This window comes from Halichoeres trimaculatus, unplaced genomic scaffold, assembly GCF_033239565.1.
Source record: "Halichoeres trimaculatus isolate MK-OKI-2021-1 unplaced genomic scaffold, fHalTri1.1 fHalTri1_scaffold_12, whole genome shotgun sequence".
Classification (NCBI taxonomy): domain Eukaryota; kingdom Metazoa; phylum Chordata; class Actinopteri; order Labriformes; family Labridae; genus Halichoeres; species Halichoeres trimaculatus.
In genome coordinates this window covers 4848368-4869578 of record NW_027437190.1, presented here as the reverse complement: position 1 = coordinate 4869578, position 21211 = coordinate 4848368, and the positions used below count along the sequence as shown (strand labels likewise).

General features: G+C 39.2%; 1 protein-coding gene across 2 annotated transcripts in view; it reads right to left on the bottom strand.

Moving 5' to 3' along the window:
* Positions 1-19868, bottom strand: part of LOC141800906 (neurocalcin-delta A) — an 87056-nt gene extending 67188 nt beyond the window's left edge. Inside the window, exons 1-3 of one of the 2 annotated variants that reach the window (XM_074683762.1) lie at positions 19717-19855; positions 15564-15644; positions 15239-15327 (exon numbers count right to left, since the gene is read on the bottom strand). The gene's annotated coding sequence lies outside the window, so the exon portion shown is untranslated. Of the gene's footprint in view, positions 1-15238; positions 15328-15563; positions 15645-19716 lie in introns of both variants that reach the window. The other variant, XM_074683761.1, reaches the window with a different exon arrangement.
* Positions 19869-21211: the final 1343 nt, after the last annotated feature.

Below are 21211 nucleotides of genomic sequence, written 5' to 3'. Positions count from 1 at the left end.
GGGTAAACGAACATTCAGACATTTTCTCTCACACACATATTTAACAGTTAGTTGCTTCAGTTTTGCAGAATAACCTCAAACAGTGGTAAACAGCATCACACACCTGTGGCATCTGTGGCTTAGCTGGTCTTCTTTCAAGCAAGTTTCTCGACATGCAGAACACATGCAGGAGTGTCATCAGACAAAACACTAAACCCCAAGCAACCTACAGTTCCCCAGTAGTATGTGAATAAGAAAACTAATGAATGAATGAATGAATACTGATGACATCTTTAAATTACAGCCATCAGGGGGTGTGAAGGGGTGGCTGCTACATGTAGAAGAGCTACAGAGAGGTCTATCAATTCATCAACTATTTACTTTCTTGATTTTTAGCTAGGGCAGCAGGATTTATTGTTAAAAGATCGTGATCCAGATTCATACGTGTACGTGATCTCATTTCCAAACACGGATAATTCTTAAGCATTTTATTTCACAGGCTGCATTGTTAAAAAAAACGCCCCCTTAAAGTGATACTCCGGGATGGAACAAGTTGGGTCCTATCACAAGGTTTAGGGTAGAAATTACCCCTACAGCAGTGTTTTTGTGCAGCAGAAGCCCAGAGCGCTCGCACCAAACTTCCCCTCCCTGCTCGTCTGCAGGTTTCCTCTGCACTCAGATGGGGCCATATTATACTTGACCAAAAACACAAATAAACGGACTGCCACCAAAAAAATCTGATACCGGTCTGCATTCACGCTTAATTTAGGGAATTTTCAGTGCATTACTTTCACACAAAAACACTGGTAAATAAGGCTCTAGTTCTCAAGAAGCTTAGTAACATTCATCATGATATATCACTCCTAATGGACCAAAAACAATAGAGAAAACTGAGCCATGCTAACATAAAGGGGTAATCAAATTGATAAGCTTGTGGCTAGCATACGTTGGTATAACGTTGGTTTTAAAGCAAAAATTCAGCTATCATCACAGAAACATATCACAGCTAGACTAAGAAAACAATATTGCCAACTCTAAATGTCAGAATACTGACAGGTAAATGTTTCTAAACAGGAAGACAGAAGAAAAGTTACTGAAGGCGGCTTCATAACTACAACTCAAAGCAGACACCAGATGGCCCACTTAGGTTGGTAACATACAACAAAACAATATGTTCAGATATCTAGGATCCAGTTATCATGTGCAAAAATTTGTACTTACTTTATTTCCAGAGATATCTAGATTATCTGACCAATATCATATTTATTCACCTATAAACTCAATAAAATGTTGACAGAAAACCTGAAAAGCTACTTTTTGTACACAAATAAATCCACAGGAGGCACAGATGAGGGATTCTATTAAGAATCAGACTGATACGCAGAATCAGTAAGAACATCAATAAAGTCCTATCAATACTCATTTCTATGAATGACCATTTGATAGTTTTTTTTTTGTTTTTTTAAAGTTCATCAGTGCAGCAATAAAAATTTTGTGGACAAAAAATTGTGCCAGAGAAATGTGATCTTAGTTCCAAGCAAAAAAATCCTGATTAACATTTTTGCCTGAGTTGTGCAGCCTTATTCAAAGCTATTCCTGAGAGATCAAACCTGACTATTTCTTAGACTCCAGTCCTGAGAACTGGTTCCATTTTGAAACTGGTTTCAAATTTCCACAATCCCATATCTGTGGATTTGATAGGACACATGCATTTTGGTTCCACTAATCGGTTACTGACATTGACAAACACACACAACAAATGGTTCTTAACCTGTTCTTTAATATGTTTCTTCAGTTTTATTTTCGTGGTCAGCTCAGCTGGACACAGTGTCTCAGTCACAGGTTAAAGACAGACCCACAATGGATCAAACCACACCTACAGAACAGCAGAGGGTTGGAGCGCTCATGCTGTCTCTGAATAAAATGTGACAACAGACACCTGAAGCTTTTTTCACTGATGCCATGGCAACAGACTCAGGTATAAAATTTAGAATAATATTCAGTCCAGCAGGAATGATCAGGGACCAAAAACACCTTCATTTCTGGGTGTTCAGGCAGAACATCGAGTACTGAATTCAGGAAGACCGAGTCATTCAAGGACTGACATGTCATCAGCAGTCAGCTCCAAGGCTCCATCTCTGTTTTATTCATTAGGATCCTTTAACATGAACAAACACCACTAACACTGACAGATACAGGAAATGATGTAATCAGTGGGTTTACAGTGATAAACAGAGAGACCTTCTAAAAGCCTCAGAAAGTTTTCCCTTCTGTTTTTTTGTTCACGTTGTTTTTCTAGTGGAGACATCACCCGCTACTTCAGACAGTGGCTGTAGCAGTGATAATGTTAAGCTAACAAGAATTTTATAAATGATTACTTTAAAATCTGGTTTGGAGCCATAAAAGTAACAAAAAAGCTCAAAAACCATATACATGAAGAGAAACTTGAACCCTGTTTCCACCAAGCAGTTCCAGTTTGGTTCACCTCAGTACAGCACGCATTTTATGGCGTTTCCTTTGACTAAAACAGGGACAGGTCCCCAAATTACCAACCCGTCCCACTTTTTTGGTACCCTTCTGTTGGGGTGCCAGTCATACCAATCCAACCCCAGAAGGTGGAGCTAGAAACACTCTAGTCCGTTGATTGGTTGAAAGAGTATTCACTTCCTGTGCAACAGCGGTAATCTAAAACAACAACTAACCCTGACATGTTTAACTCTCCAGTCCGACTTTTTTTGTTTGGAAAATGACATCACAAAATTGAATTGCATCTTCCTTCTTTGTTGGATTTATTATTATATTGCTATCACGTAACTGATGCAGCTATCAGCATCCTGCTTAGAAATACAAATGTGATGACGCTTTTACCGTCTCACCTGTACAAAACTGTACTGATCCATACCGGACCGCTTGGTGGGAAGTGAAAGAGCGCGGTCACACTGGCCATCCAAACCGTGCCGTGCTTAAGCACGATTGCCCTCCCCTGCAGCGCTATTCCCCAGCTGGAGAGTACAGCCAACAGTCACACTACTCCAATATGAAGCAGACTTTAGCGGGTATCACACGCGCGCATGACCCGCCTACGTCATCGTGAAGCTTTTGTTTACATGAAGCTTGATCTCATCAGAGTCAGCACAATGAGACACAGAGAGCACTGCTACAACTTTAGAGACTTTTGGACTTATGGTGAGTAGTTTACGCCTGACACAGCCCTCTAACACCCCGCTTTGTTTAAAAAGATTGTCGAGATATGCGCTCGCGGTGATCATACGTCATGGATCGCACGCACTGTCCGCGTACTTGTGCTCGTGCATGAAGTAAACCGTGCTGAAGCCCACCTCTTCGAAGCGTGCCAAAGCACGGAAGGGAAACATGCTTGAGCACGGCATGGTTACGGTCACACTGGCCATTCAAAACGTGCTTTGGGGCTGAAGCGTGTTTTGGCACGGCACGATTGGCCAGTATGACCGCGTCCTTACTGTCCTGTTCACATGGCCCCATTGGTCGAGCTCAGCATGAGTTCACTGGATTTGTTTGTTCATGAGACAGAACCAACGTATTCCATAGCCTGTGGCCAATCATGGCCCAAACTCCTTTTTCATACAGCAATCATGTTCCAAATGATGTGTACATTTACATTTTCTGTCAATTGCTCTAAGAAAACCAAAGTCTATCCAATAATGTCTCACTAAACTACATTGACTAAGCAGAGACAGCTTGTATAAAGCTAAAGCTTTGCGCATTCTGCAGAAACTCAACAAGTCTTACAGCTGACGTCTTTAAATGAACGGATGAACCATGACGTGAAAATGTGAGAGTTCAACAAACACATCAGAGGACACAAAACAAGATTAAAGTTATGTAATGGAGCAGAAAGGACAAAAAGTGTTGCATAAAAATCTTTCAAGAGTCTTCGGGTCTAAAAATGTTGATTTCAGGTCAAGATAAGTTTAAATATTAAAAACAGTCTTGTTCAAATCCAGATCCAGATCCTGCCATAAAAACATCCTGACATATTTTACCCATATTGCCCCCTAATGGAGAACATGTTCCTTGGTCAGAAGCAGAGTTTGCTGATGTTTTCACAGCAGGTAACACTGCAGAAAACTGACCACTGATGATCTGATATCAAGGGACACCTGAGGGACAGGTGAGCTTTGATTTCATCAGCCTGTGATGATGGAACAAGGAGGTTTAAGCACACTTGGTGACTGATTTTTACAGAAATAAATTTCAAAAAGCTAACATGTAGATCATTAATAAGTCACTCTCTTGGTTAATAAATATGTCAGAAAGAGATGCTGTCCAAACCACTGCTGTCCACTATTTCTGACCACAAAGATAAAGGAGCCATCAGTGACTTGTGATAACACAACTAATGTTCAATTTTGTTCCATTTATTGGAAAGTTCTCTTATTTTGAAAATCATATCCTTGCTAAGACAAAGGGCTTACATTAAATAACATTTTCTGTCTGTCTACAAACACACAAACACACACGGTTTTCAAAATAGCGTAGCTCACAGTGAAAAACAGAGAAAGACGTAACAATATATTGCTAATCTCCTTGGACAGCAGCCAGGGCAGTGTGGGTGTCTGGACCAGACATGCTTGCTTGCTCATTCGCTCATCTGCTCAGTGAAACCGGGCTGCCGCAGCAACGCTGTTTTTTTCCCACCATATTTGCTGTGGTGTACTCCCACGTGTAGCCCCCTCCTCTTATTCAGTCTTTCTCTTGCACCCCCCCTCCTTGCAGCAGACTGGCTGTCACGGTTTCCAGCCCACTCATTACTGTTCCTCTCTCACAGAGCTGTTGCTCCAAGAGGCTTTTATACTACCTCTCCACTGAACAATGGGTGGCAAACTGCAGCATTACATAAAGACAATAAAGGTCAAATGCATGAGTATGAATTTACTGAATCAGGACAATGCACATAATCAGCAAATCTGCAGAATGATGGGATGCAAACATGCCAGGCCTGATAAAGCTTGAGTTCATCCACAGTCCTCAGGCTGGTGTTGAAGAGACAAACGATTGAAGGAGAGTCCACATGAGCACCAAACACATTCATTTATAGAAACTGAGAGAACAGATCAGTTTCAAACAGACCAAAATGCAACAGTAGACACGGGTTGTTTACTGGTTTCATGGTGTGCTGTGGTTGAAAAGTCACAGTTTCAAACATGTAAACACTTTCCATTCAAACTGCAACTGTGGTATAAGCTCCGCCCCCTCTTTTAAGTCAGTGTACAAGTTTTTTTCTGTTGAGGTCAAGTGGTTATCACAGTCCGTGATATGTGCTGGAAGTGCTCTGTAACTGTTTGACTTCAAAATTTAAACCGCTGTGTTCAACAGTCTCTCCTGTGTTGATTGTTTTATTGCACTGACTGTTCACTGAAAAAGAAACTACAAGTATTCATGGATCATAGAGGCGGGGGATATATAGAAAGTACTCGATATATTGTGGGTTGTTGCATGTGAGATAAATGAAATGATTATATCGTGACCATTGAGTCCAAAATGTCATGAAAATGTTTTAAGACCTCCATGTGTTATTCTCTTTAAGGTTTCACTTCCTTCTCTTTTTGCAGGTGCTCCTGTCATAGCAAGCAGCTCACTCCCCGACCCACCCAAGCAATTTTTAAAAATCCAACCAAAGAGTCTGCTTAAATCATTATACTGGTGTCATTTTATGCATGAAAGTGTTAAATTAAAAATGTAGATTGTGATTTAAAGGAGAAATCATAATATCAAGATGAATATCGTCTATCCTGATAAAGCTTAAAAATATTAAGATATTGGTTTTAAGCCATATCCTACAGCTCTTCAAGCTAGCCTTGCTGATTGGCTCCTTCATGTCATGAGATTGCATGTGTCTCAAACAGAGGCCATATTGAAGATGCTGAACTTAAACTTGTTTTGATCAACTGAGTATGAGGTAAAAAGGCGGGTCTCGAGCCTCTTTGCAGGGTGTTGACCTGTCAGTCAACTTAGGCCCCATTTACACATGTCACTTCAAAACACTAAAATAGAGAGAAAAAAAATCAGTGTTTACATAGAAACGCTGAGTGACTGAAAACGCTGTAGTAAGCATGCCTGGCCTGAAGGTGGCACTATAACTGTCTTGTTCAGAAGCAGCTTTTGGTAGATCTCCACTGAAGTAGAGTTGGGCCGATCATCTGGTGTATTGATGAAAGCTAAAAGCAGAGGTGGAGCAACAGATGCTCACTTTGTATAGAGACAGTCAGCAGATTCAGCAGCACAAGCACAACATGGTAGTCCATGACAATCGTAACAACAGTACTGAGGGACTGCTGATAAGAGCGTGATGCCAGCGTTTTCACTGAAAACTCCAGCTGGCTGTTTACACTGCACACTACACAATGGTGGCGTCAGCGTTTCAGAAAATTCCACTCTTCCACCGTTTTCAAGAGTTTGCATTTTAGGACAGCTAAAAAGCTGTTTCTGTGGAAACGAGAGGCCAAAAATAGACATTCACTGATTGATCGGTGCAGATTTCCTTTATTTTGGGGGGATCTGCGATCGGCCCCTCCTTACATATGAAACTCATCTTATATATCTCCAGGAAGGTCTGACAGCCATCCATTGTTACTTTGTGCTCTGAGACCTAAAACTCAGGACACTTTGGTTGTTTAAGTTAAAACAAAGATTTTATTGTTTCACAGGTATTGTTCAATGATTTTCAACAAAATAAGATCAGAACATTAAAGGTATATGTTGTCAATAATAAAAAATTAAAGATAAAAACTGGTACCCGCAGGTCAGGCTTGTTAAAAATCGGTGATCAGCCAGGAAATTGTGATCGGTGCACCTCTAGCCAAAACACAACAATACTTTTGCATTTCACTCTAAAACCTTTGTCTTGTAAATGGCCCCTCAGTCGTGCCCTTATATGGGCAAAACTTGCAAGTTCAGACAGAGAAATGATCCATTCAGACCTGTGCTGCACTATGTGGCAAAATCACGATTAATTTGTTCAATATTGTGATTTGCATTTGCGCTATGAGTGCATCTGGAAAGTATTCACAGCACTTCACTTTTTCCACATTTTATTGTTAGATCCTCATTCCAAAATGGAATAAATTCATTTTTCCCCTAAAGTATCAAGTCCTCTGGTGGTTTTGTGCTCTAAAGGCAAACACCAAGAAACCATGACGTTGAAGATTCATGTTTGGCATGTGTTTCAAGTTAACCTCCTCAAGCACTCTCAACCTCTGAGGCCTCAGTGTTTGTAATAATGTTGCAAAAAGGAGGTCATGTCATGTCAAGTCAATATATAAATATATAAATAAAATACTTTCACTCATTCCACAGTCTTGAAATGAGACAGGACCTCGACAAGCTGCACTTTGCTGTGTCCCTGGTTCCAACTAGGAATTCCAACTATTCAGACCATCCATCCTGGGAAACGGAAGGACAAATGTGGGGACTGTTTCCCACACTGGACCATATTTGATAAGGAAAAAGAGGCAGAGATAACAGAGTCGCTGACCAGTCATGCAGCTGCTGGGTTTTTGGTGTGGATGCCAAATCTTAGATCATTTAAGGAGAGTCTGTAATATCACATAGTGTCACACTCTAAAATACATCTGTTGATGTTTTTATTGGGGGAAGAATAATGCTAGTATTAAAATGCCCCTATAATTTTTTTCCCCTAAAATACCTATAATAGTTAAGTAGGGCCAAAAACAATTAGGTCATCTTATTTATACAGTACTGCTTTGAGCTCAGCAGTGAAAGCAGAAACCAGTTGACACAAAAATGACTTTTTGAAATATTTACAGAAAGGGAATATAAACAAAGTGAAATCAGGGCTTTTAACATGAGGCCGTATGTCATGACACGATTAGTTCAGTAACCAACCAGATCATTAGGGACAGGTAACGACCAGCCTGTTAGTCCCTCATTTTAAACAGTGTTTGTGGAGCTGCTGCGTTACCTCCAGGGCTAAAATATGAGTTAGCTTGAAGCAGAATTTATGAAAGATTTGGAAAAAATGCTCAACAGGCTGATGTGAATTGTTCATGTAGAATGCAGTTCTGAGTTTACTCTTTGATAACTGATTAAAATGTCAAATATAAGTTTTATTCCCCTTCTCTACTGTCATCCACTGGCTTGGGAGAGGATTGGCATGTAGCTCTTTGTTATAAAGAATGACTGAACTTTGTTTCAGAGAAGACAGTGTGCCACCAGGAGAAATACAGCAGCCCCTGTTGCACAGGAAGTGACGTTGATTCGACCAATCAACCACAGTGTTGTAGCTCCACCTTCTGAGGTTGGTTTGGTTTATCCTGGCACCCCTACAGAAAGGTCCAAAAAAGTGGGACGGCTCGTCTCGGTTATTTGGGGATCTGTCCTGGGACTAGTCAGTGGAAACGCTGTAAAATGCGTGCCATGCTGAGATGAACAGAACTGAACAGCTTGTTGGAAAAGGGGCTGACAACAGTTTTAGGATGAAATGCAAAGGTATTGTTGTGTTTTGGCCTCTTGTTTACACAGAAATGGCGTTTTAGCCGTCCCAAAATAGGAACTTTTAAATACAGCCTCCTGTAATTTTTCTAAATGGCGTGGCAACCGTTGCACTGCAAAAACTGAAATCTTATCAATTGTTTTTGTCTTATTTTCAGTAGAAAATGCCTTTTTAGACTTAATGTCAGCCACATTCACCCGACCAGTCTAGAAAAATGTCTTATTTCAAGTCATTTAAAGACAAAAATTAGGTCTGAAATGCTTGTAACAAGTAAAAAATATCTGCCAATGGATCAAGAAAAAAGTTACTTGTATTAAGACATTATTCTAGTCTCACGTAAATTTCCTAGCAAATCTTTCTTGTTCCATTGGCAAATTTTTTAACTTGTTACAAGCAATTCTGACCTCATTTTTGTCTTTCAATAACTTAAATCAAGATTTTTTTCTGGACTGAAAAGTTGAATGTGGCTCATATTGTGTATATAAAGACAATTTTGACTAATAATAAGACATAAACTCTTGATAAGATTTCAGTTTTTGCAGTGTGCCATGTAAACAGCAAACCAAATTTTTTCAGTGGAAATGCTGACGTCATGCTCTGCTTTGTGCATTACACTGTCACTGTGGCAACTTAAATTGCCATGCACAAACAGGACAACAACAACGGGTGTGAGTAACCGTGTTGTGCTTGTGCTGCTAAATCTGCTGACTGCCTTTCAGCTATGAATCTGTGTAACTGTTTCACCACTTCCGCTATCAGCAAAGACGCATTTTATACATACGCCAGATAATCAGTCCACTTCAGCAGAGGGCTACTAAAAGACTACAGTAATATCGCCATCTACAGGCCTGGCATGCAAACTACAGAACTTTTTTTTTTGTCCCTCAGCGTACACGCAGATTTTCTTTCCCTGCAATTTGGGTGAAATGTTTTCATGCATACAGCAACTTATTTACAGCCCAAAATTCGGCCTTTAAATTCAACAGATAAGGGGCTGTTATACTGACACTACACATGTTTATTGTTGTAATTTCCACCCTGTTTTGGCCAGGACACTCTTGGAAAATAGAGTTTTATTCTCAACCAGTAAGGTAAAATATAAACGATTCAAAGACAAGTTCCCCATGATATTTCTGCCGGTGATTTCATTGGCTTAGCATACTGTAGAAAGCAGCTGTGTGTGTTTTTATGGGTTGCTGTTGTAAACATTGGGTGTAATCTCTTCAACAGCTGCCAGATTTCTGTCCAAGGCCTACTTAGTCTTCATAACATAAATAGACAGACAGATCATACACTGTGTGTTTGTATGTAAATGCAAAAAAGTTACATATTTTATGGCTTGTATTTCTTTAGACAAAGTTAAGAACACCTATTACAAAACACTGAGGCTTCGTCCACAAGTCTACAGATGCATTTAAAAACAGATTCTTTTTTTCATCAGTTTCAACAAAAAAGACCCTGTCCAAACCACCACCAGGGTGTTTGAGAGTGTTTCTCTGTCCACACAGCAATGCAGAGACAGTTGATAAGGCCTGTATGAGCAGGCACAGCGAGCAAGTGGTGAGAATGAGGACTCAGTCTCTCACGCCAGAGTAAGACTGTGCTGCATATGAGTGTTCTTCAAACTGTTCAGAGTGGAGAATTGAAAACTTGTCAGTGTGATATATTTCTTTACTCTTGCACTGCAGTATAACCGTGAAGAACAGCAAGGTTCCTATCAGACGTGCAACTTACACTTATCATCCCAGGTGTTAAGTTTTCTTTGTATTTTAACATTAACTCTACATTCAGTGACCTCACCCGCTACCCTATGACACCCCGTCTCCAAGGCCAGACGATGCTGGCTCCAGTAGCTGCAGGCTGTGTGGAGGGAGCAGAGAGGAGTTGCTAAGCTTCACTGACAGGCTTTGCTTTCACACCATGGCTGGCCATGACTCCATTTGCATGCCCAGAATTAGCACAGGGCTTTCCTACTATGTGAGAACGCCGTGTTGGCTGAAGCGCCTGTCTCTGTCAGAGAAGTGTGAAGTCCTGGGTATACTACTGGCTTGGAGGGATTTGAATATGATGCCATAAGTCTGGCTCCCCTCTCTTTGGGCAGTTTGGCCCATTCCTCTTTGCAGCACCTCTCAGGCTCCATCAGGTTGGACGGGGAGAGTTGGTGCACAGACATTTTGAGATCTCTCAAGAGATGTTTGATCAGATTCAAATCTGGGCTCTAGCTGGGCCCCTCAAGGACCTTCACAGAGTCATCCTGAAGCCACTCCTTTGATATCTTGGCTGTGGTCTTAGGGTCGTTGTCCTGCTGAAAGATGAACCGTGGCCCCAGTCTGAGGTCTAAAGGTCTCTGGAGCAGGTTTTCATCCAGGATGTTTCTGTACATTGCTACATTCATCTTTCCCTCAATCCTGACTGGTCTCCCAGTTCCTGCAGCTGAAAATCATCCCCACAGCATGATGCTGACACCACCATGCTTCACTGTAAGGATGGTATGGTCCAGGTGATAAGCGGGGCCTGGTTTCCTCCAAACATGATGCTCGACATTCACACCAAAGAGTTCAATCTTTGTCTCATCAGAGCAGAGGATTTTCTTTCTCCTGGTCTGAGAGTCCTTCAGGGACCTTTAGGCAGACTCCAGGTGGTCTGCCATGAGCCTTTTACTAAGGAGTGGCTTCAGTCTGACCACTCTACCATACAGGTCTGATTGGTGGATTGCTGCAGAGATGGTTGTCCTTCTGTTCAAGTTCTCCTCTCTCCACAGAGGAACATGGAGCTCTGACAGAGGAACTATCAGGTTCTTGGTCTCCTCCCTGACTGAGACCCTTCTCCCCTGATCCCTCAGTTTGGACGGGGTCCAGCTCTAGAAGAGTCCTGGTGGTTCTGAACTTCTTCCATTGACAGATGATGGAGTCCTCTGGGCTCATTGGGACCTTCAAAGCAGAAGAAATGTTTCTGGACCCTTCTCCACATTTGTTCCTGGAGACCATCCTGTCTCTGAGGTCTACAGACAGTTCCTCTGACTTCATGCTTGGTTTGTGCTCTGACATGCTCTGTCACCTGTGGGACCTTATACAGACAGGTGTGTGTCTTTACAGATCAGGTCCAATCAGCTGAGTTTACCACAGGTGGACTCCAGTGAAGCTGTAGGAACATCTCAAGGATGATCAGTGGAAACAGGATGAACTCAGTTTGGAGCTTTGTGGCAAAGGCTGTGAGTACTTATGGACATGTGATGTCTTCGTTTTGATAATTTTAACTTTAAATAAATTTGCAAAGAATCAAAAAAAAACCTTGTGCAATGCTTGTGCAATCCTTATGGCGTGCTGTGTGTAGAATTTTGTGGAAAAAAAATTAATTGATTCTATTTTGGAGTGAAGCTGTAATTTTTTTTTCCACAAAATGTGGAAAAAGTGAAGTGCTGTGATTACTCTACAGATGCACTGTATGTTAAGCTAGTTTGACCTAGAAAAGTTTGTACTTGACCCCAGCTTTGAATGTTATATCAAAGAACTTCATAATTTATGGCTCATTCCTACAACCAACGCAACAGCTCTGCAGCTGTTGGATTACACGTCCTGGCTGACGGGAGGATCATCACCTGTCAGCTTCATGAACAAAGGAACATGTGCTAACTGCTGACCACAGAACAAGTCCAGTGTACTGCTCCATCCTTTCACGACACATTATTATAATTTTTTTATTATAATATTTAAAGAACTGTTCCTTTTGAGAATATGGGGTGGGGAGCATAAACAGAACTTTTGAACTGGTATGGTCTATTGTGTGTTTTAAGGTTTGTTCTGTTTAATTTGTTTATTTTCTGGCTCAAATGAAGTGTTCTGAGTTTTTTTTACAATCTAATTTTGTTAAACTAAACTCTTTCATGATGTGCCACACATTCTGTGCAGAGATACCTCAAAATAAATAACCATCAGGTGTTGTGTCAGCCCAGAGATGACTGAGTGCTGACACCTGGTCCTGGGTTTGATCAGACTCTATTCTCTGCCCTGTGAGTAATCACAGAGATGTGCTCATTGCCTGCCTGTGTAGTGTGCTGGAGCCAGAAACATAAAAGAGTGGGCAAGATGGGCCAAACCAAGCAAAGACATGAATAAATGCCCCGAATAATGACGAGCGGTAGACCCACAAAAGGGAAGAAAAAAATGTCATATTAGTGTGTCCAAGTGAAATCCAAATCTGGATTATCTTTTCTATGAAAAGATTTTAACTTTTGAAATCTTCAATAACAACCTATGACTTTAAGACATCCTGGACTAAGCAGACTCTGAAAGCATTATGGGGGTTTATGGGTAAGGTCATCAAGCATGAACAAACTGAAACACACACACAATACATAAACATGTGAATGATGGTACGTGAAAGTCTCTTATCTTTGTACAGCTGGTCCATTTTGGGGATCATCTGTCAACTTCTATTTATCCAGGTCTGAAAGGTCTGAGTAGGACAAGCACTGAATATTCAAGTAAAAGGCCAAAGTTGCCTTACATAGTCCTGACCTCCTTCAGTGGATTTACTGTTTAGCCCCATCAACACCCAGAGTTCACATTAATATGAGGTGTGACCAACTCTTCACATTCCCCTTTAGGATGCTAATTACTGACCATAAACTTCATATCTCTCAGGACAGGACTTACGTGGTATATCAGCATATTTCTGGTGATGTCTGATATTGTTACAGCTAATCACAGAGACAGCTCTCATCCTATTCCCTAACACTAATCTGAGTGTATGATTAGTTTGGGCCAGTGTTTTATGCAATACCAAAGTGCCCAACAAAACCTACATTAGCCAACTAGCGTGTAATAATAAAGTGCTAATACAAAAGTAATATATGAATATAATTTCAACTAATATGTAGGGGTGTAACGAAATAGTCAATATATGATCCAATACCAGATACGATACAGGGCTCATGATATGAAATAATTTTTGTTCACAGTGCCACAGAAAAAAATCACATCAGAGCTGAAACGATTCCTCGAATGATTCGAGGTACTCGATTACAAAAAATACTCGAGTAATTTTCTCCGCCTCGAGGAATCATTTAATTTCTAAAAAGATCAAAGAGTGGTATTTCAAATAGAGCCGAGGCCATATCAAGAGAGTTTTCAGACCCCTCGAGCTACCTGTTATACAATATAGCAACTAGCAACAAATCTAGCTTCTTTTCTGGAGTTTGGAGACTAATGGTTCATTCTACGAAACGGTGCCATTTGGGTCCACAACATTTGATGAGATGTACAAGGCACAAAAAATGTGTTAAAGTGTGTTTACAAATTTTGGAGCTACCAAGACAAGTGCTCTTATTGACATGCTGTATCAGAAAATTTTATTTCTTAAAGAGAAAAATTTTCATTTGAAAAATAACTGCTCTTTAACTAAACAAAAATGTATTTTATCCGATCACTCGATTAAACGATGGGATTTTCAGTAGAATACTCGAATACTAAAATATTCAATAGCTGCAACCCTAATTCACATTAAAACAAACAACAGCTTTTTTCCCCGATTTTTTTTCACTACTTCCTTAAAGATTTTTTTTTTTTTATGTCTGACTGACAACTAGAATTTTTATCTCTAGAATTAGGAGTAATATTAGGACTTACAATATATTCATTGTATTACAGCACAATAAATAGCGCAGAAAAATATACATTTGTAATCTTATCCTAATGACTCCCGCTGACAATAGCTATTACACAAACAGGGCAGGCTGGGTGAATAAATCAAACACACCCTCCCCAATGCTGTGTGTGTTTATGAAGCAGCTGACAGCTCTCAGTGGATCAGTCTGAAAACAAACAGTGAAGTCATATCTCCTATTCAGACCCTAACAGTGTAGCACTAGTACTTAAGCTCTAGCTCAAGTGAGCATTAGCTGACGAGAAGGAAGACGACTGACAGCGTTTTCCCAAACTCTGATACCGACATCATATTGAAGCAGGGCTAACACGCTGAAACAGGTGATTTAACGCTGCCTTGCTGTAGTTTAGATCAAATATAATCAACATTGCTTAAAGTTTGTTATGTTAAGATGGTTTTATGTCAAAGTTATGTAGCACCTAACGAACAGTAGCCTCCTTGCCCAGAGAGGAGAGTGTGTGAGGAGAAGCGCTGATCCAGACTGATGCATCTTCAGCTGAACCTTGGAAAAGCTCAGTTAGTTTTACAGAGCTAATGAATATCCCACATTATCAGCACCAGACTTGTCGAAACGGAATATTTTGTGCAGAGTATCCACAGTCACGCACTTCTTTTTTTCTATTTACTTTATTTTTTCTAAAAGAATTCAAACATAAGAGGAGAAAAAAAGGCTTGAAACAAATTCAGCATCATCCTATTCCAAACAATTTAAATATTCTGTATCTGGGAGCTGGCTCTAAAATACCCAAAAGGACAGAAGACCTTTTTACAACATGAACTTTACAAAGACTGATCCTGTGATGAGATAAACTTGGTTTAAAAAAAGCTCTAATATTGTGTCTCAGTGTTAACGCACTGGCTGCACAAAGACCAACAAGTCTCCTTTTGATCTACCCACAAGTGGGGTGACAGTTCCCACGTCCCTTTCACCTGTTTTCTCTCCACTGTTCATCCTGTTAGCTAAGAGCTGAAGCTCTTCACAGCACACAGAGGGACACAGGGCAGCGTCTGAACTCTGATCTGAGTTTAAACTCTTCTTCTGACCGTGTTTCATCTTTGTTAACACCCAGTCCTTAGTTTAACAGGTGTAGTTCGGTCACTCACCCGTGGAAAGTGTCTGGTGCTTCCAGACCGTTGGGTCAATCCTTGTTTGGGGTGTCCTTCTTTTTGATGACACTGAGAAATTACAACTCCTGAGGAGAGATAGAGAGAGGAAAACTTTCTAAATACTTTTTCTCTCAAGAGTTGATCTCATTCCAGTTGACCTATAAAAACTCACGGTTCTGCTCTCTCTGTATTTGTTTGTACCCAAAAACATGTGAAAAATGTAACATCTAAAAGTGGATGGAAACAGAACAGAAATTGCGACATGTCCAACTGCAGAAAAAGAACAAAAGAGCAAAAAGAGGTCAGACCATGACATAGTCACCTCTTGAAACATCACATCTGGTTTGTGCTGTGGGGAAAATAGGCCACTAGCTGTAATGATGAAGAGCCTTTGTTTGTCCTTCTGCACCGTAAACAAACAAAAAAAAAGTATAAATATATTTCCAAGCTTCATGCGCTAAATAAAGCTCAGAACAAATGAGAACAGTGCGGTTGTAAGATATCCAGCAGGATGATGAGTTTAATGGCCTGAGGAATCCAGAAACCAAACATTTGTACGAGGGATAGACCGATATGGATTTTTTGGGGCCGATACCAATACCGATTATTAGTAAGCAAGGAGGCCGATAACCGAAATTTGAAGCCGATATTTATTTGCAGTCAAAGTGAAAATATTGGCGTAAAAAATTTTGAACAATACAAACTCCAACAATTAACTTCATTCAAATATCTTTAAGCATTTGTTTATTAAAAATCTCCCAGGCTTAGCAGCATGTTTTATAGAGTTAAATGAAAACTTTAAGAAATAACTAGCTAAAGTTTTCTACAGTAAGAATAGTATTCTAAAATTTGTATCTCACTGCAATAAAACTGGACAGAATTGAGTTTGTGCTGCCTTTTACAGGCATGTAATGCAGCTGAATTAATTTTCTGTTTGGTTTTATATGACTGATTTTAAATGACCATCTAGGGCTTCCATAGAGTAGACAGGAAGAAACTCTGAGCAGAGAAGCATCAGAGCCAAATCAAAACAGTTTTGAATGGGTTTCATATCGGCTGTCGGATTAAAAAAAAGGCCAATACCGATATGCCCCAAAATACCAAATATCAGCCCCGATATCGCCCCGATATCGGCCCGGCCGATAATCGGTCTATCCCTAATTTGTAAATCTATTGTTATCACCTAAGTAGAATTCACCGTATACAAACGGTACCTTTTACATTTGAAACAACACTGTAACGATGCCTGGCAATCAGTACTAGTACTGAAGGGTACTAATTTTTGGTGCTTTGTGTGTGTTAAAGTGGTATAAATAAATAAATATATATATATATATATATATATATATATATATATATATATATGTATATATATATATATATATATATATATATATATATATATATATATATATATATATATATATATATATATATATATATAAAATACATTTAAATTTCTTTAACAATAAAATCTCAATTTTTTTAAATTTAACACATTTGTTTCTCAGTGTATAAACTTCCAATGCTGAGTTCATGTCCAGTATGAAAAATCACCTTCTCCTCCACTCCCTCACAGTCACAAGGATGTGTTCAGGTACCTTCACATGGTACCTTTTGATTTTACGTGAATCTGTATTCAGTACTACAGAGAGAATTCAGTCAGTAACTATAAAAGAATCTCATTTAGTACACATCCCTAGTAAGGAAAAACACATATTTCTCTTCTCATTACTAAAAGTTGTCAGTCGTTGTGGTGTTGTCATAGAGACTTTGACGTGCTGTGAATCAATATGGTCATGCTTAAACCGATCGGAAAGCTGAGAAATAGCATTGAGAATAACCTACATTGGTGCTGATAATCTCATTTTCGGTTGTGGATTATGATCAGGCATAAACCTAGAAGTGAGACTTTTTCAGGATCACTTATTAACTCCTTTAAGTTTAACTTATATCTACAGCTAATCCGTGTTTCTTATGAGGTGATTCAAAAAGGTTATTACTGTTATCTGTGGGTTCATTCATCCAGTCTTTGCATTAGCATTAGAGTTTACATGTTTGGAGACAAGAGAAAATGATTATTTTACTCCACAAAGACGCTCCCAACTTTGACAAGACACCGGCTGTATCTATTGTTTTGTTTTTTGGTAAAAAAATTCAGAGGGTAGAGAGGTTAACAACCACCTTCAACAGGAAATTTATAAAGCATGGTAATGCCAGTCAAAATGATCACACCATGATTTCCTCCTGACGTCTTGTTACTCTGAGCCAAGCAGCTTGAGTTTCGGTTTGATAAATGGATAAAGTCCATCTCAGTCTGGCTCTGTGGCTCAGTGTTTATGACCTGTGAGTCCAACAGAAGCACAGGATCTGCTACAAATTCAGACATTCAACATGTGACTTAGTGAAGTTAGTCTGACTGAAACATACACTGTTTAATCCTCTTTATAATCATCCTGATAAAAGTCATCAAGTCTAAGTTTTGACACTGGGACTCCCACCAACTGAACCTGCTGATCCGACATCTGTCAGTCTTTTTGTGGATCCCTTAGAATTTCTTTTTGAAAGTATCTTACATCTGGAATAGTTTTGTATTTAAAGTTTTGGGAACAATGTAAAGAGGACAGGCTCATTATCCTGACAGGCAGCAGCATTTATCACCTGACATGAGGCCATTATGACTCTTTCTGTTTTTGTTTTTGTTTTTTTACCTGTCATCCCAATAGAACAGGTTTAAGGTATGCAACAATAGAGCACACTCCATGATCCACAAGATGACTCTGTGTGGTGGCTGAACCTCAAAATATCCTTTTGGGGGTTTCTGCGAAAACTTCACATTAGAATGTAAAGCCCTGTCAGCTCCTTGCTGAGCACAGAAAACAACAAGCACTTTGATATTTTGATCAACCCAGCCACCTCGCCTTTTCAAGTAGTCAAGCCAGCCTCTCCTACATTTCAAGTGCACTCCTATTGCAGGCTTTGCGGTAAAAAAATAAAATAAAATCCAAAAACTATGGAATGCAACAGTGCATATCCAGTAGATGGTCCTCAATATCCAGCTTTCAAAATAAAAGATGGGTAATTAACAGACAGCGAAAAATTCACTTCAGTATAATCCAGCACTAATTTTATGTAATTGTGTAACATGACCTAGTAGCTATTGCGCTAAAATGCTAATATTAACAGGAATAAAATATTAGAAAACTATGGAGTCTTGAAGTATATATAAAAAAGTCACATGTCAATCAGCCAGTATAGTGCTGTTGATTTTGGGTCAATTGGTCACATGACCTGCAAACCATCTAGTTAAAATGCTCATGTTAAAACACTAAAAATGAAAAAACTATACATTTTTACACACAAAGAAGTTGATGTTGATTGTTTACATATGTATATATTTCAATGTGGTGACATTATTTGACATTTGCTTTAGGTATAGACTTAATATTTTTTAAGACACTGTTTCGTTTACCTGAAATGAAAGATTATTTTTCACGTGTCAATTTTTTTTAAATATGTATTTTTCATTTTAGGTTCTATGTCATGTGCAGGATAACAATACTATGTTGGCTGGGTGACAAAATAGCTTCTTTTTACTACATTTCAAAACCCCACATATGTCTAACTCATGTATTACTGTATATATTAGCATTTTAGCACTGTAACTTTCAGGTCATGTGACCTAATGAGCTAAAAATATGTGCAGGATGATAATACTATGCTGACTGGTTGACATGTGCCTCTTTTTATCCCATTGCAACACTCCACCTTTTAAATTATTTTATTACCGTAAATACTAGCACTATAGCTTTCAGGTCATTTGACCCAATCACATTAATTCGTGCTGTGTTATTCTGAGGCGTATTTTTCTAACCTTTTATTTTGAAAACCGAACATTGTTATTTTCATTGTTTTCTATTACCGTAAAGCCTACTACAGGGGCGCACTTGGAATGCAGGAGCGGCTGGCTTGACTACTTTGAGAGGAGAGGCTGCTGGGTTGATCACAGTACTTTGATCTGCAGGAGAAGGTTCAGCTGTCCGCCTCCTCCAGCTCAACCTGCGGAAATGTTTAGAGCAAACATGCTACACAGGGGGAGAAAGCTTAGCCTGAACAACCGATGAGACGGCGGTACTATGAACCCATAGACACAGGTGGTCATTAAACCCTCGTGGCATCAACTTAGAGAAAAAAGATGATAGACTTCCAGCTAGCATTGCGGGCTAAAACGTATTGTTTTTTGGAAGCAGCCATGCGCTACGTAAAGTTTGTTGTGATGAACAAACCAGCGTCACTATGTAGCTTTATACACGTGTGAATTTTAACAATATTTAATGTAATAACTTGTATTGTATCACGTAAAAAGGTAAGCTACACATCTTTGTCGCCATAACTCAGCCATCTCTGCTCTGCTATAGTCACTGAGACGGCAGGAAACAAGCAGATAAGAGATTTGAAAAGCGGCAATAACTTACTTCAAACGGGGGAAATTACATCTATCCAGGGAAGAAATGCCAGCATAAGTGGCTTTTTCATCTGGAGCTGTAGCTCTTAACTACAGGGTAAAAGACAGACACATGTATCTCCAACAAGTGTCAGTCTGTGGGGCTACGTCAAAGATCAAACACCAACAAGACGGGCTCTCTGTCAGAAAATCTACTATCTCTTCCGGATTTCAAAATGCTCTCAAACGTCCTTAAACGTTGGCTTAATAACCGTTAAGTTTCTACAAAGTGTACACAGCTTTTTTTACTCGTTTATTTTAAACGGTAGATTGAAATTATCATGCGTGTCAAACACATCACCTAATGTGATCAAGACACTTGTAAACAGAGCAGAGTGAGACGTCTGCCTCATTTCTAATCTGCAGGCCTTTGGATTTTGAGACTCTGGCGCTATCTACAGGTGTGTACAAGTCATTTAAACTTACCTTTAGATACTTGCTTTTATGTGATGTCTTATTTCCATGTTTCTTTCTTTTTTTTTTTTTTTTTTTGTAAATTCCCGAGTTCTTCCGTTAAACAACAACAACAAAAAAAAACTAAAGAAAAAATCCCATTCATCTTTGTTGCTGTATTTATGTAGTTGTTTTGTTTCGGCATGCAATGCTTTTATGACGGCCTTTACGTTTTGTAAATATCTTTTAGCTTTTTTTTAAAAAAAAAAAAAATTAAAATCTTTTTTATTTTATGCAGCGTTTATTCAGAGGTACTGGTGGTTTTATCTTTCTTTCATCATTTAACTAGTTTTTTTTTTTTTTTCCCATTCACTACTAGTAGCCTCTTTTATTGTTTACTTTTTATCCTTTCATCATTTCTACTTCCTGGTCCAATTTACCACAGTTATTTGTGTTGGGTTCCTGCATTATTTTGATGTTTGCTTTCCTTTCTGTCAAAAAATGTTGGAAACCCTTGTTCCTTAAAAGTAAATTTGTTTTTTAAGTAAATCAAACAAGTAACAAGCTAGAGCATTTTACGACCACACAAGCTAAGGATGAGGAGCAAAGTTTAAACCTTGTGTTCACTAACAGTAACAAAAACTCCTGCAGACTCTACCGTTAAGGCAGGGCGGGGGTACCTACTTTATCTGGCACTAGATGGCAGCACCTACAGCCAAATAACTTGAACCACTTCATCACACTCAGGTTTTTCCCTCCAGTGTGAATTCTTGTTTGAGTTGTTCGTCGTTTTGGACAAAAGTTTCTGCCAAATGAAATCATAGAATTGTAGAAAAACTGAACGAAAAAATGTTGTTGTTGTTTTTTTAAACCCACAGACCGGTCCTTGGGCCAATTGTTACCAGGCCTTGAAAAAAAAAAAACTTAATATACATTATTTCAGTTTGATTTATTATCTGATTCTGAAAAATGTTCTAATTTGAAAAATGACTCATTCTTGATGCCAAACCTCCAAGCTAGCAAAATGGACAACAGACAAACAAACATTTTTGGCAAGTTTCTTCAGGCAGTGT